Genomic DNA, 15,721 nt, shown 5'->3' with positions numbered 1-15,721 from the left:
AAAATGACTAGATAATCTCATGTCATTTGCCTAGTTTATTTAAGAAAGAAAAATATGCATTATTAAGAGCATTTTTCAGAATATTCCAAAGCATTTCAAAGTCAATGAAATTAACTTCTGAAGTAATACAATGTATAAAACGGGGCAGCTAAAGTGTGTGACACAAGGCCCATTGTGTTGTGGTATAGACCAAATAATCCATTTCTGGAGGTGGTGGTTAAGGCATAAACTTTGACCAGTGCACTGTACAGAACTGCCCTGCTCTTCTTCGCAATAGCACCTGGGATACTTCATGACCAGATGAGCAGGAAGTATGGACCTCGGTTTGATAACTCATCCAAACTCATCCGAAATGTAGCCCCTCTGACAATGCAGCACTCCCTCAGTACTGCATCATGGAATCTTTTTTCTATTCTTTCAAGGGCTGTGGACTTCTCTGGCTCGACTAGCATTTATTGCTCATTCCGAATTGCCCTTGGGAAAGTAGTGGTGAGCTGCCTTCTTGAACCGCTGCATTCCATGTGGTGTTGTTACCTCCACAGTGCTGTTGCACAGAGAGAGTTCCAGGATTTTGACTCAGTCACAGTGAAGGAACGGTGATGTCCAGGATGGTGAGTGGATCGGGGGGGAACCTCAGGGGGTGGTGCTCCCATGTATCGGCTGCCGCTGTCCTTAATAATAATCTTTATTATTGTCACAAGTCGGCTTACATTAACACTGCAATTAAGTCACTGTGAAAAGCCCCTAGTCGCCACACTCTGGCGACTGTCCTTCTGGATGGTGGTGGCCATGTGTTTGGAAGGTGCTGTTTAAGGAGCCTGAGGTAAGACCCTAACATCCCAGGAGTGGGACTTGAACCCCAAAACATCTGACTCAGAGAGCTACCAACTGAGGCGTTTACATTGATGAAGGCGCAATGCCCTTGAGGGCGTTACATTTCAGACCAGACTATAGATTAGATATGGAATGTGAACCAAACTGTGCATAACACTCAAAAATTGCCTTCAGCGACATTCATGCTTTAGGTAAGAATCATTCATTTGGATCTTAAAAATTCTCTCTCCAACACTTGTAAAATGTGGCAGCTCACACTAAATTGCAGCCGTACACCATTCATTGCTGTGTGACTATAATCAAAATTGCAGCAATCTGTCTTCAAAGGAAAATAATTACATAAACTCCTTGCAATCCTTGGAGGGACCAGACATTCATGTTGCCGGCATTGAGCTGATCAAAGTATTTATTACTGTGTGTGTTAACAAGCACTTAAGATACATTATTGTGGGACAAAGATTTGCAAATCCATCTTTCAGATTATGAGATAGTATATCAAACATGTTCTCTTTAGACAAAAAGATTCTGGAGGGTATTTATTAATTAACTCAACAAAAATTAAAGAATCCCAAGTGAATGAAGATTTCTTTGACCTGTCAGAACAATGGAAGTATTTATTTCACTAATTCAGCGATTGTATGCTCCGAGCACCTCAGGGAACACTTTCTATGGAAGGATGCACAGTTACAACTCAGATACTCAACAGGGTTTGTTTAATAATCAGGTAATTAATCTCAAACATCTTCTCACTCAATGAGAAATGAATTTACTGAATACGTGGCAATGGCAGAAGAGTGAAGCTTCAAACTATTATTCTTAATAATCATAGAATTTACAGTGCAGAAGGAGGCCATTCGGCCCATCGAGTCTGCACCAGCTCTTGGAAAGAGCACCCTACCCAAGGTCAACGCCTACACCCTATCCCCATAACCCAGCAACCCCATCCAACACTAAGGGCAATTTTGGACACTAAGGGCAATTTATCATGGCCAATCCACCTAACCTGCACATCTTTGGACTGTGGGAGGAAACCGGAGCACCCGGAGGAAACCCACGCACACACGGAGAGGATGTGCAGACTCCGCACAGACAGTGACCTAAGCCGGAATCGAACCTGGGATCCTGGAGCTGTGAAGCAATTGTGCTATCCACAATGCTACCGTGCTGCCCCAAAACAGAGAACATAGAGTGCAGAAGGAGGCCATTTGGCCCATCGAGTCTGCACTAACCCATTTAGACCCTCGCTTCCATCCCATCCCCGTAACCCAATAACCCCTCCTAACCTTTTTGGTCACCAAAGGCAATTTATCATGGCCAATCCACATAACCTGCACGTCTTTAGACTGTGGGAGGAAACCGGAGCACCCGGAGGAAAGCCACGCAGACACGGGGAGAACGTGCAGACTCCGCACAGACAGTGACCCAGCGGGGAATCGAACCTGGGACCCTGGCGCTGTGAAGCCACAGTGCTATCCACTTGTGCTACCGTGCTGCTCTAACAAATGTAAACGAGTTTTTCTTTTGCCTCCCAGGTACTCGGAATTATGTCTACAGATTTTGTTTAGGTAACCAAAAAGAAAGATCAAGATGTTGGGTGTGTCGACGGTGGAGGCAGAAGGGTTAATCAGGAACATAATTAGGCAAAGTTAACATTTACTTTTGAAGGCTACAAGAGGTCTTGTGGCCCAATGGGTAGTGTCCCTCCCTCTGAGCCAGAAGCTTGAGTTCCACTCTAGGACTTGATGTCCAAGGAACGTGCGGTCATAGCGCGGCCAAAGAGGTTGAGTGCAAACCTGCAAATCCTTCCAAACACCCCGATGGCTGGAGTAAGAGTGGGAGAGACTCCTAATCAGCCATACCTGATGTGGAGTGGCGCCCCTCAAGCTATATGCCCCTGATGACAGACTGGCACCTGTCCCAGGAATAACTAGCTATTGGAAGAGGTGAAAGTCTGCCTTGGGGCACCATTAGGTACGGGAAGAGAATTGGAATTTGAGGTTACAAAGCTCGAGAAAGACTCAACGAGCTGAAGCGCTTTTCTCTCAGAGTCCAAGTGGTGATCTGATGGACATCTTCAAAATCGTGGCGAGGTATTCAAATGTTAGCTATCGAGACGATATTTCTTCTAGTGAGGAAGGAAGACAAAAACTGGGGTCATAGATATACAGTAACCACGTATAAATCCAGTGCCAAATTCAGCAGAAATCTCTTTACCCAGAGAGCGGTTAGAACAGTGGTTGGGACCTATGGCCCGGAGCGGCCATCAGGGTTGTGAGTGCGGCCTACGTGCTGAGTTGCTACATTCCGTTGATTCCCCTCCGTGTAGCTTTTTTTCTATCGGTATGACTGAAGTGATTCGTGCGTAAAGAGAGGGCGAACGAAGTGAGATGCTGATTGCATTGTCTGTGAGAGCTGTCCGCTCCCTCTGCACCCAAAATGTAAATACACCTTTTGTTTTTAACCACTTGAAGTTGATCGTTCTATTAAGATATAAATGATTAGGCATTTTCTATAACTTGTGATGAAATATTCGATGTGTGTTAAATGTATTCAATCTTATTGAAGGGCCATAGTTAGTGAACAAGCTCGATTTCAATCTCATGGCCCACTGAGATGAAGGAGGGCCACTCATTTAAAGCCTGCGAAGGGTCAATATTAATAGGGTTACTCTAGTTTACAATACAGTGAGGATGGGGAAGAGGGTGAGGGTAATTAGAAGGGTGTGTTGGCCTGGATATTCAGAGCTTTGGATGTACATGTCGATGATAGAACGAATGACAATGAATCCCTTGTACTGATGCAACGTGTGGATTCTGATTGACAATTGGGTGATCCATACACCAGGGGCTGGATTCTCTGATTCTGCGGCTAAGTGTCGACGCTGGCGTGGGAACTGTGGCGTTTCACGATGGCAAAATCAGCAGCGAACCCTCACCGATTCCGGGACAGTGAGGGGCTAGCAGCAGCGCTGGGGAAAACTCCAGACTCCTGCACCAAAAGTGGCCGGGGAATGGCCTGGTCCGTGGCCACGCATGCGCACGCTGGCGACCTGAAGTGGTCGCGCCATCAAACGTGGCACCGGCTGCAAGTTGACCCGGCTTGCCAGGGAGTGCCCCCCCGGATCCCTCCTTGCCACCCTCGGATCACCCCCCATCAGTACCCCCAGCCTTTGTCGAAGCCCCCCCCCCCCCTCCCGGCCTGCAGCACGCCCCGCCCCCCCCCCCGACTGTGGTGGCGCTGGACACAGTCCACAGCTGCCACGCGATGTTGACGAAAACTGAGAGCACGAGTGAACCGCGCCGTCGTGAACTCGGCCTATCAGAGGCGGAGCATCGGGGGGATGGCCTTCCGGAAACATCCTGAGACCGTCCCAATGGGGTGCGGCGTACTCCCCGATGACGCCGTTTTAGAGGTGGCGGAGCATCCGAAATGAGGCTCCGCCCCCGATTCGATCGTAAAGCGGTATTCTCCGCCCGATCGCCGATTACGAAATCCGCGTCGGCAAGCAGAGAATCCCGCCTCAGATTTTACATTTTTTGCTTAAAATGAATCGCCAATAAATAAATAAAAAAGCAAACCAGGAGACAATGGAAATGAAAAGTAAGGAAATTATGCTAAACCTGAATAGGGGGCGTCATTCTTCCACCCCCCCGGCGGGGGGTCGGAGAATGGCCGTTGGCCGCCGTGAATCCCTCCCCCGCCCCCGCCGAAGTCTCCGGTACCGGAGATTCCGCACCTTTGGGCCGGCGCGATGCCCGTCTGATTGGCGCCGTTTTTGGCGCCAGTCGGCGGACATCGCGCCGTTGGGGGAGAATTTCGCCCCTAATGTGGGTTGGAGCACACTTGAGGGGAATTTTATGCCTTTTCTAATGATATGTTTAGAGGCATAGGGTACATCTAAGCAGGCAGGATGGAGACGTGCGAGCAGCCCACTACCTTCTCACTTCTGCCAAAATTAGGTCTGGGTTGGGAAGGCCCGTGGTTGGATGTCCCACCCCTGCCACCCATTGATCCCCTTAAGTGGCCAACTAATGACTGTTTAAGGCCCTCATCCTCCTGGCAACTCGATCCCAGAGGAAGCCCAGTGGTGGCCACTTAAGTGCCTGAGAGGGCTTTCCCTGAGGGGACAACGTGGGCCTTTTGCTGGCTGGGCAGGCACCGGCGAGACTCCCAATGCCTCCATAAACCATCTCCCCACCCGACCCCTTTAGAGTATCATGTCCAGCTCTGGTCGCCAAATCATGAGTAGGATACAGAGACACTGCACAGGATGTAGTACAGATTGACGAGGATAATACCAGAAATGTGCGAGTGTACATATCAGGAAAGGATTGACAAGCTGGGCCTCTGTTCTCTTGGGGGAGAAAAGGATGGCTGCAGGAGTGACCTGATAGAGATCTTTAAAATTCTGAAAAGTTTGGATGGATTGGGTACCCAGAGAATCTTTCCTCTTGTGGGAAAGAGCAGAACTGGGGACCATCAACACATGATCATCAGCAATAAATGCTCGTCCAGCCAGAGACGCCATGGACCATGGATCCCAAAGCAAGAAACCCAATCAGGATTTCAGAAGAAATTTCTTTCCCCAAAGGTGAGGATGTGGAATATGGCTGAATGGTATAGATAGATTTAGATTTAGAAAAGGAAAGATAGAAGGAGGATAAAAAATGCAAGGGGCGGGATTCTCCGATTCTGCGGCGATTGGCCGGGGAATCCATTTTTATGCCGAGATCAGGGGTGCCGCTGTTTTTCTGATGCTCCACCCCCTCAAAAACGGCATACGCGAGGAGTCACCTGAGGCCCTCCCCCGATGGTCTGCTCCCGATGGGTCTATTTCCCAACGGCGTGGGACATGCGTCCTCTCAACTCTCATAAACCAGGCGTGGCGGCTGCGGACTGAATTCAGCACCACCACAGTTCAGGGGGGAGCTGTTCCACTGGCAGAGGGGGGGGGGCAGTCGAGGGGAGTTACAGGGGGGCAGTTTTTGGTAGGCCAGATTCGCGCGCGGCTAGTGCCATGTTGTATGGCGTGGCCGCCCCCGTACACATGCGCGGCCACGAACCCGGCCATTCTGCATCCGTCTCGGCGGGTAAAGCCGGGGGGCTTTACGTGGCGCGACTGCTAGCCCCCCACCGGGCGGAGCATCGGTGCAAGGGGGTGGGGCGCCGACTTTTTGGTCGTAAGATCAGACGGATCCTGCGGACCTAGCCGCAGAATCGGAGAATCCAGCCAAAGGTTTTTTCCTCTTTAAATTTCTCTCTCTCTCTCTCTTTTGCTCTCTTTGTCTTTGTCTCTTTCACCATTATACACCATGACCCTGAAATTAGTCGGGGGCCCCTCTCACTCAACTCCTTCAAAATCTCCCCTCTCTCCTGTTTCCACCCTCTGGAAATGCCGAGGGATATTTAATGATGTGAAGAGTATCTTTACAGACGTGGGTGACCTGGAATCGTTAGTTGTTGCATTAGGGCCACTAGAGGATGCTGCACACCAAAGAATACAAGAGCAAGCCTTCAGTGTTTGCAATGCCAGGCATTGAAGGAAATTTGCTTTTTGACTGGAAGTAATGACGGATTTGGAAGTGGAATTTACATTTCAAATGTTACAGGGATTTGAATGTGCCTGACCTGAACTTAAATATGAAAGAGACAGTCATGGGTTTTCCAGCGTTGTCTGTTACAATTAATCACTTGGCGTCACCTCTGTAACAGGTCCCTGCCCAGATGATCACCTCATTGTCACCTCACACTTCCATCTATTGTCTGTAATCCCGTACTGGAGCATTACTGGTGTTCAACACTTGCGTTTAAATAAAGAAATACCACCCTTTAACCCGCAAGCTTCAGAAACCTCAGCCGGCACGGTGGCACACTGGTTAGCACTCCTGCCTCAGAGCGTTAGGGACACGGGTTCAGTTCCTGCCTTGAGTGACTGCGTAGAGTTTGTATGTTCTCTCTGTGTCGGCATGGGTTTTCTCCCACAGCCCAGTGATGTGCAGGGTAGATTACGGGGATAGGGCGGGGGAGTGAGCCGAGATAGAGTGCTGTTTACGGTTGGTGCAGACTCAATGGGCCGAATGACATCCGTCTGCACTCTATGGATTATGAAAGCAAGGACAATGGCAGCCCCAATCAGGAGGATACTGTGGAGGGAAAAAATTGCTTGATTCTATCAGTGTAACCTAACCCTATTCAGGCAAAAGCCATTGTTGGGCCCTAACCTGGGATTATAACCTAATTGTTGACCCCTTTCATTAATGACAGCAAGAGTACTACAGTTTTGAAAAGATAGTGTTTCATGCTTGGAAATATTCGGATTCTCACTGCCCATTCCCGAATATTCCACCGAGATCTGTACGGACATTATCGAATGGATCCATCAATTATTGAAGGGAATACGTAAAGACCACAGCCATAATGCATTATAAAGATCAAAGGAACTTGCATTTATGCAGCACCTTTTCTAGAATGACAGAAAATTGTTTTGTTTTGTTTATTGTCACGTGTACCGAGGTCCAGTGAAAAGTATTTTTCTGCGAGCAGCTCAACAGATCATTAAGTACATGAAAAGAAAAGGAAATAAAAGAAAATACGTAATAGGGCAACACAAGGTATACAATGTAACTACATAACACCGGCATCGGGTGAAGCATACAGGGTGTAGTGTTAATGAGGTCAGTCCATAAGTGGGTCGTTTAGGAGTCTGGTGACAGCGGGGAAGAAGCTGTCTTTGAGTCTGTTTGTGCATGTTCTCAGACTTTTGTATCGCCTGCCCGATGGAAGAAGCTGGAAGAGTGAGTAAGCCGGGTGGGAGGGATCTTTGATTATACTGTCCGCTTTCTCCAGGCAGTGGGAGGTGTAGATGGAGTCAATGGATGGGAGGCAGGTTTGTGTGATGGGCTGGGCTGTGTTCACGACTCTCTGAAGTTTCTTGGCCCGAGCAGATGCCATACCAGGCTGTGATGCGGCCCGATAGGATGCTTTCTATGGTGCATCTGTAAAAGTTGGTAATGGTTAACGTGGACATGCCGAATTTCCTTAGTTTCCTGAGGAAGTATAGGCACGGTTGTGCTTTCTTGTTGGGAGCGCCAATGTGGGTGGACCAGGACAGATTTTTGGAGATGTGTACTCCTGGGAATTAGAAACTGCTAACCATCTCCACCTCGGCCCCGTTGATGCTGACAGAGTTGTGTACAGTGTTTGCTTTCTGAAGTCAATGACCAGCTGTTTAGTTTTGCTGGGATAGATTGTTGTCGCTGCACCACTCCACTCAGTTCTCTAACTCCCTCCTGTATTCTGACTCGTCATTATTCAAGATCAGGCTCACTATGGTCGTATCGTCAGCAAACTTGTACACTAGAAATGGGCCATTCTGCACAACCAGTCAATGCTGGTATGTATCCTCTGTCTGGCGCTTGAAGCAAACAAAATCTCTGCAGTGGCACATCTTTTGGGGGTGGTCTCCCCTGCATCGTTAACGATTATCAAAATTCCTGGGCTGACAGCTCACTTTTCTTCCTTGCTTCTGTCCACGATCCTGGTCCTGGAATCTCTGCTTTCAGCCTCTGTGCCTGTCACTCGGGGTGCTGGCCCCACGACCAGGCCCCTCCAAAGCTGATTCACCTCGCCCTGCTGCACGCAGTGTAGCTCCGAAGCGCCCTTCTTGGTACATTCAGTGGCTTGAGCTATCTCCGTTGTTTTCTCCAGGGAGGTTTTCGTTTTGGCTAACAATTTTCTTTGCACATTGATATTGTTAATGCCACATACCTGACGGTCGCAAAGTATGTTGCTTAACGCTGATCTGAATTCGCAATGTTCAGCCATTTGGTGAAGTTTGGCACCAAAAGCCAATATTGTCTCCCCTGGGTTCCTGATGGACGAATTAGATTTGTAGAGCTGCATGATAATGGAGGGTTTGGGGTTGAAATGCCCTTTCACAAGCGTCATCAGCTGGTCAAACAATTTTGTGTCTGGGGCCTTTGGGGACATTATATTCCTAATGAGATTGTACGTTTTGGGGACCACAAATAGTTATTAAACTGACCTTTTGGCTTATCTTCACCCGATATCTCATTAGTGGTACAAAAAAAGTACAGGAGCCTCTCGATTTATTGGCTCCAGTGTTCGGGCCCCTGGTCGAATTCATCGACTTTCCCTGTCTCGGGCATTGTTTCTCTTGCCGACCTCGTCTCTTCTGTTTCTTGGAGATTTCCGATGCAATTCCTTCCCCCATTAATGTCGAAACTTGCAATCATTGTCCGATTTACTCTTGTCGCCAATGTAATAGCGCGAGATATCACTGAAGATAACAAAGAGGTTTATTGGGAACAACAATGAGGTTTAAGTATACACATGATGTGGAGATGCCGGCGTTGGACTGGGGTGAGCACAGTAAGAAGTCTGACAACACCAGGTTAAAGTCCAACAGGTTTGTTTTGATGTCACTAGCTTTCGGAGCACAGCTCCTTCCTCAGGTGAATCCTTCCTCACCTGCGGAAGGAGCAGCGCTCCGAAAGCTAGAGACATCGAAACAAACCTGTTGGACTTTAACCTGGTGTTGTAAGGCTTCTTACTAAGTATACACAGACACAGAGGTATATCAGACAGGCCTTTACTCCTTGACTCCGACACTGCCCGTGCCCCTGCTCCCAGGGCCCTGCGCCTTTTCCCGATTGGTCAGGGCTCTTGCGCTCAGCGAAAGGTCACCTCTTGAAGGAGCCACTGCACAAGTGCTAACTGATAGACTCCATTTTCCCAGAATCCCAACTGGAAGAAGGACAGTGTAAAAAACAAATTCATTTGGACTCTCTCTATATATACACACAATATGTATTTATATTGAACTTAGTAAAACATTGAGACCCACCACAGGACCACTTTCAAGCACAATTAAACCACGGAGCTACAGAAGGAGGTATAAGAACACTTGATCAAAATCGTGGTCATCGAGTCAGGTTTTAAGCAGTGCCTTAAAGGAGGGGAGGGAGGTGGAGAGGCATAGGGAGGGAATTCTAGAGCTTGCAGCTGAGGCAGTTGAAGGCGCAGCCACCAATGGCGGACCCAGGGATACATAAGTGACCAACATTGGAGGAATGGAGGGAACTCTGAGGGTTGAGGGGGGCTGAAGGAGATTACAGAGATAGAGGGAGTGGGGACACCATGGGGAGATTTGAAAACAAAGATCAGAGTTTTAATATTGAGGTGCTTCTGGATCAGGGGCCAATGTAGGTCGGCAAACGGCAGGAGTTGGTGCGGGTTAGGATTTCGACAAACGTGTGCCCAATCAGAACCTCAAGAGAACTCAGTTATTGCTGCATCATTTTCCCCTCTCCTCTCTCACACACATGAGATATATGCTTAGATTTTCTTTCCTACTGTTAATAAAGGTAGGTAACAAGCATTTTGCAAGGCACTATGTGTGCAGGACTGATCTTGCACTGATCCACCGAGGGACTCTGCTTATGTCAAACAATTGCCAAAGTGAAGCGGAGCATCTGCAAGGTCATTACACCAGCGACGCTGAAATGAATCCTATGATTTTAGATTCCAATTATTTGTGGAGCTCTCTGCCGAGCTGTGTTCACAGCCATTCACTGCAGAGCTGAATGGAGAGGTGAAGGGCGAGGGGGCAATCCTTTCGCAGCATCAAGTGGAGGCGATGCAGAGCTAGGAGATTCCTTGGTAACGCTGAGTCTCGTGGGCCTGGAAACTGTTTGTGAAAAAAATTCCATGAAATACTTTTAGAACGCAGTTATTTTGTGACAGAGAGATTTGCACACATTTAAGGGGAGGTGGTGGCGTGGTAGTATTGTCGCTGGACTATAAGTCGAGAGACCCAGAGTCATGCTCTGGGGACCCGGGTTTAAATCCCACCATTGCAGATGGTGAAATCTTAATTCAATAAAAAGCTGGAATTTAAAAAAATTCTGAAGGTAACCATAAAACTATCACTGAGTGTCATAAAAACCCATCTGGTTCACGAATGTCCGTTAGGGAAGGAAATCTGTCTTTGTTACCTGGTCTGGCCAACACGCGACTCCAGGGGCGGGATTCTCCGACCCCCCGCCCTCAGGGCTGGCGTGAATCCGACCCCTGCTGTGTCCCGAAGTCTCCGCCACCAGAGATTCGGCGGAGGCGGGAATCGCGCCGCACCGGTCAGCGGGCCCACCCCCGCCGATTCTCTGGCCCGCGATGGGCCGAAGTCCCGTTGCTGGAATGCCTGTCCCGCCAGCGTGGATTAAACCACCTTTTGAACAGCTGGACATGGCGGCGCGGGCGGGCTCCGGGGTCCTGGGGGGGGGGGGGGGGGGGCGCGGGCCGATCTGGCCCCGGGGGGTGCCCCCACGGTGGCGTGGCCCGCGATCGGGGCCCACCGATCCACGGCGGGCCTTTGCCGTGGGAGCACTCTTTTTCTTCCGCCTTCGACATGGTCTTCCCTGTGGCGGAGGCGGAAGAGACCCCCTCCCCTGCGCATGCGCGGGGATGACGTCAGCAGCCGCTGACGCTCCCGCGCATGCGCGGACCCGCGTTGCCCGGCGAAGACCTTTCGGCCCCGGCTGGCGTGGCGCCAAAGGCCTTTACTGCCATCCGGTGGAGCGGAAACCGGTCCGGCGCGGGCCTAGCCCCTCAAGGTGAGGGCCTGGCCCCTAAAGGTGTGGAGACTTCCGCACCTTTGGGGCGGCCCGACGCCAGAGTGGTTCCCGCCACTCCATTACGCCGGAACCCCCCGCCCCGCCGGGTAGTGGAGAATCCCGCCCCTGATCTACAGCGATATGGTTGACTCTTAAATACCCTCAGGGAGGGGCAATAAATGCTGGCCCAGTCAGCAATGCCCACATCCCATTAACAAATAAAAAAAACACAGGGAGCTCCCACATACACCAATACGCTAATGACTACCGTGGGCGGCACGGTAGCACAGTGGTTATCACTGTTGTTTCACAGTTCCAGGGTCCCAGGTTCGACTCCCGGCTGTGTCGCTGTCTGTCCGGAGTCCACATGTTCTCCCCGAGTCTGTGTGGGTCTCCTCTGGGTGCTCCGGTTTCCTCCCACAGTCCAAAGATGTGCAGGTTAGGTGGATTGGCCATGCTAAATTGTCTCTAGTGTCCAAAACGGTTCGGTGGGGTTACTGGGTTACGGGGATAGGGTGGAGGTGTGGGCTTGGATAGTGTGCTCTTTCCAAGGGCCGGTTCAGACTCGATGGGCCGAATGGTCTCCTTCTGCACTGAAGGGGTAAATATTAGCCAGGACCCCAGGTGAACTCTCCTCTCTCCTTTGAGATGGAATATTTCATGTTCACCTGAACAGGAAGTTGGCAGCTTGAGTTATTTCTCATTCCAGGTACAGCACCTCTGACAGTGCAGCACCCACTCAGCACTGCATTGGAGTGACAGCCTGTTCATGTTCAGCAGTAGCTCTTGCTGAAATAAGTCAGGGAAATTATCCAAGGCTTTGTGGACGTGAATACTAACCTACAGAACAGGGGCAATAGCCAACCACTCGATCATTACACAAACAGGAGATGAGTTGGGTATTATTTGAAGTGTATGGGCTTTAGGCTGTCATTATTGGACACAGAGCCAAGGCTTCTTTTGCAGCACCTCCAGAATTCACGACCTCCACCGCCTTGAAGGACACAGGCAGCACCATGCCTCCAGGTTTGCCATCACGCTATCCTGACTTGTACAGATAGCACCATTCCTTTCATCATCTCTGGATCCACGATGGTGCAGTGCACATTATATCAAGACTTAGTCTATTGTCATTGGGTCAAATTCCTGGAAGCTCCATTTGGAAGCAGCTTCACCACACAACTACAGTGGGTCAAGATCATCTCCCCAGCAAGGGACCAGCAATAAATTCCAGCCGTTCCACCTTCTTGGTTGGATGCCGGTGTTGTATTTGTACTGGAACAACTTGGCTAGGAGCACGGCTGATTCTGGAGTACAGTCATTCAGTGTTACTGCTGGGATGCCGTCAGGGCCCTTGGTGTTTGGGGTATCCAGTGCCTTCTACCGTTTTTGTATCATGCGGAGCAAATTGAATTGGCAGAAGACTGGCAACTGTGGAGACATTAGGAGGAGGCTGAGATGTCTGAAGATTGTTTTGATTGACAAAGGAGTAATGGGTTACGGAAGACAGACAGGAAAGTATAGTTGAGGCTGCAGTTAGATGTTATTGAATGGCAGACTAGGCACTAGGGGCCAAATGGGCTACTCCTGTTCCTATTTCCTTGAATTTCTTTTTGTTGCAAATGTTTCAATCTTGTCCATTGCACTGATGCACTGGGAATCTCATACAAATTGGGGATGGGGACATTTGTGGAGTCTCCTGCTCACCGTAGCTGTTTAATTGTCTGCCACTATTCACGACTAGATGTGGCAGGACTGCAGAGCTCTGATCTGGTTTGATGGGTGTGGGATAGCTTAGCTCTGTATATCACATGCTGCTTCTGTTGTGAAGATTGCATGTGCCTCCTGTGTTGTAGCTTCATCAGGTTGATTCTTTGGCCAGAATTCCCCAACCATTCACCGACAGTGGGATCCTTGGGTCCCGCCATCAATAACCCTCCCACCCGCAGGTTTCCTGGCAGGGTGGGGTGGCTTCAATGAGTCCCGCTGCCAGTGAACAGCGCACCGCTTCCCACTGCCACGTAAAATACATCTGGGAGGCTGGAGGATCCCGCCCTTCATCTTAGGGCATGTCTGCTGCTGCTCCTGGCACGCCCTCCTACACTCTTCATTGAACCGGATTTAATTTCCAGGCTTGATGGTCATGTCAGAGTGTCGAATATGCTGGGCAATTGAGCTACAGATTGTGGTTTTCATGCTACAGTTGTATAGAACCTTGGCAAGGCTGTACTTGGAATATTGCGCACAATTCTGGCCGCCACACTACCAGAAGGATGTGGAGGCTTTGGAGAGGGTGCAGAGGAGGTTTACCAGGATGTTGCCTGGTCTGGAGGGTGTTAGCCTAGCGGAGAGGCTGAATAGACTCAGACTGTTTTCATTAGAACGACGGAGGTTGAGGGGTGACCTGATAGAGGTCTGCAAGATTAAGAGGGGCATGGATAGAGTGGATGGGCAGGCACTATTTCCCAGGGTGAAGGGGTCAGTCACCAGGGGGCATAGGTTTAAGGTCCTTGGGGCAAAGTTTAGGGGAGATGTGTGGGGCAGGTTTTTTACGCAGAGGGTGGCGAGTGCCTGGAATGCGCTGCCAGGGGAGGTTGTGGAAGCAGATACATTAATCGCGTTCGAAAGGCATCTTGACAAATACATTGATAGGGTGGGTATAGAAGGATACGGCACAAGGAAGTGCTGAGGGTTTTGGCCAAGAGTGGTATCATGACCGGTGTAGGCTTGAAGGGCCGAAGGGCCTGTTCCTGTGCTGTATTGTTCTTTGTTCTTTGAATACAATTCTGCTGTTGCTGATGGCCCACAGTGCCTCATGCGTCTGAATGTATCCCATTTAGCACATTAGTAATGCCACATAACATGACGGACATTGTCCTCATTGTGAAGATGGGACTTTGGCTCCACAAAGACTGCGATGGGAACCTTACCAATACTGTCATGGACAGATGAAGATTAATGAGGATGAGAGCAAGTCAGTTTTTCCTTTGCGTCGCTTGCCTCTACCATCTGTCACAAGCCTAATCGTTCTGCTATGTGCTCCAGGTCTCTGTCAGTGGTTGTGCTAGTAAGCTATTGGTGGACATTGAAGCCCACTACCAAAAGTGCATGATGTGCATCTACAACCCTCAGTGCTTCTTCCCAGAAATGTTCAACGTGAAGGAGATCTGATTCATCAGCTGGAAGAAGGCGGCAGGTGTCAATCGGCAGGAGGTTTCCTTGTCTAATATTGAAAACTCTGCCTCCCAGACGTATACTACTATGGCACCATCTCCGGTGGGTCTGTCCTGTTGCTGGGCCAGGACTTACCCTGGGATGGCGATTCAAGGCTCTGGGACATTAACTGTAAGGTCTGATACAGTGAGGTAAGATTCATCTGGTTCATATCATATGATTCATTGGATAAGATATGATTCATAATTATTCCGGTTTGCTACCCGACCAGTCTGTGGGACAACACTCCCACTTTTCCCAAATGTCCTCAGATAATACTGAGAAGGGCTTAGCAGGGTGACTGGACGAAGTGTGTCTTACCCAGTTTTGGTGCCAAGTTCGATGCTGGGTGGTCCCTGCAGTTTTTTTAGCGCATTGGTTTTGATATAACTGAATGGCTTGCCAGGCCATTTCCCAAGGGCATTTAAGAGTCAGTCACATTTCTTCAGAGCAGTCAGGGTAGAGATGGCAGATTTCCATTCCTCAAGGATATCAATGGACCAGATGACTCTTTACGACAATCTGCTCACTATTACTGACAGTCGTTCTTATTCCAGATGGGTTTAATTAATTGAATTTAAAGTTTTCCATCTGCTGACTCATGCCTCCAGATCATTAATCCAGAACTCTGGGTTATGAATTCAGACACGCAGCCATTAAGATACCATTCCCCCCAGTAGCCAAAACTGTCATAAATGCTTTTAATGGTATCATTTGTTTTTTTAGCGGCTTGGGAGGTTTTGCTGAAGTGATATACGAATGTGGTTTGTTGTTGTTGTTGACTGGTAGGAGGTGGCAAATGGAAGCTCTCAGAGGGTCAACTCTGGGAGCTTTGATTTCCTAATTGGACATCACTGATTCTGACGGTGTGAGCTGGCGAAGAGAGATAAAACTGTCATTGTCGATGACACGGAGATCTTTGTTTCCCCGCAACCAAGGCTGCCCATCAATTGCTTTAATGACATGAACATACCTGCTCGAGAAGTAGATTCATGTCAGTAAAGAATTACCCTCGCACACATCCCATGACAGCTGGTTTCAGA

The sequence above is a fragment of the Scyliorhinus torazame genome, chromosome 10 (assembly GCF_047496885.1).
Source record: "Scyliorhinus torazame isolate Kashiwa2021f chromosome 10, sScyTor2.1, whole genome shotgun sequence".
In the NCBI taxonomy this organism is placed as follows: Eukaryota; Metazoa; Chordata; class Chondrichthyes; order Carcharhiniformes; family Scyliorhinidae; genus Scyliorhinus; species Scyliorhinus torazame.
Note: the sequence above shows the minus strand (reverse complement) of the source record.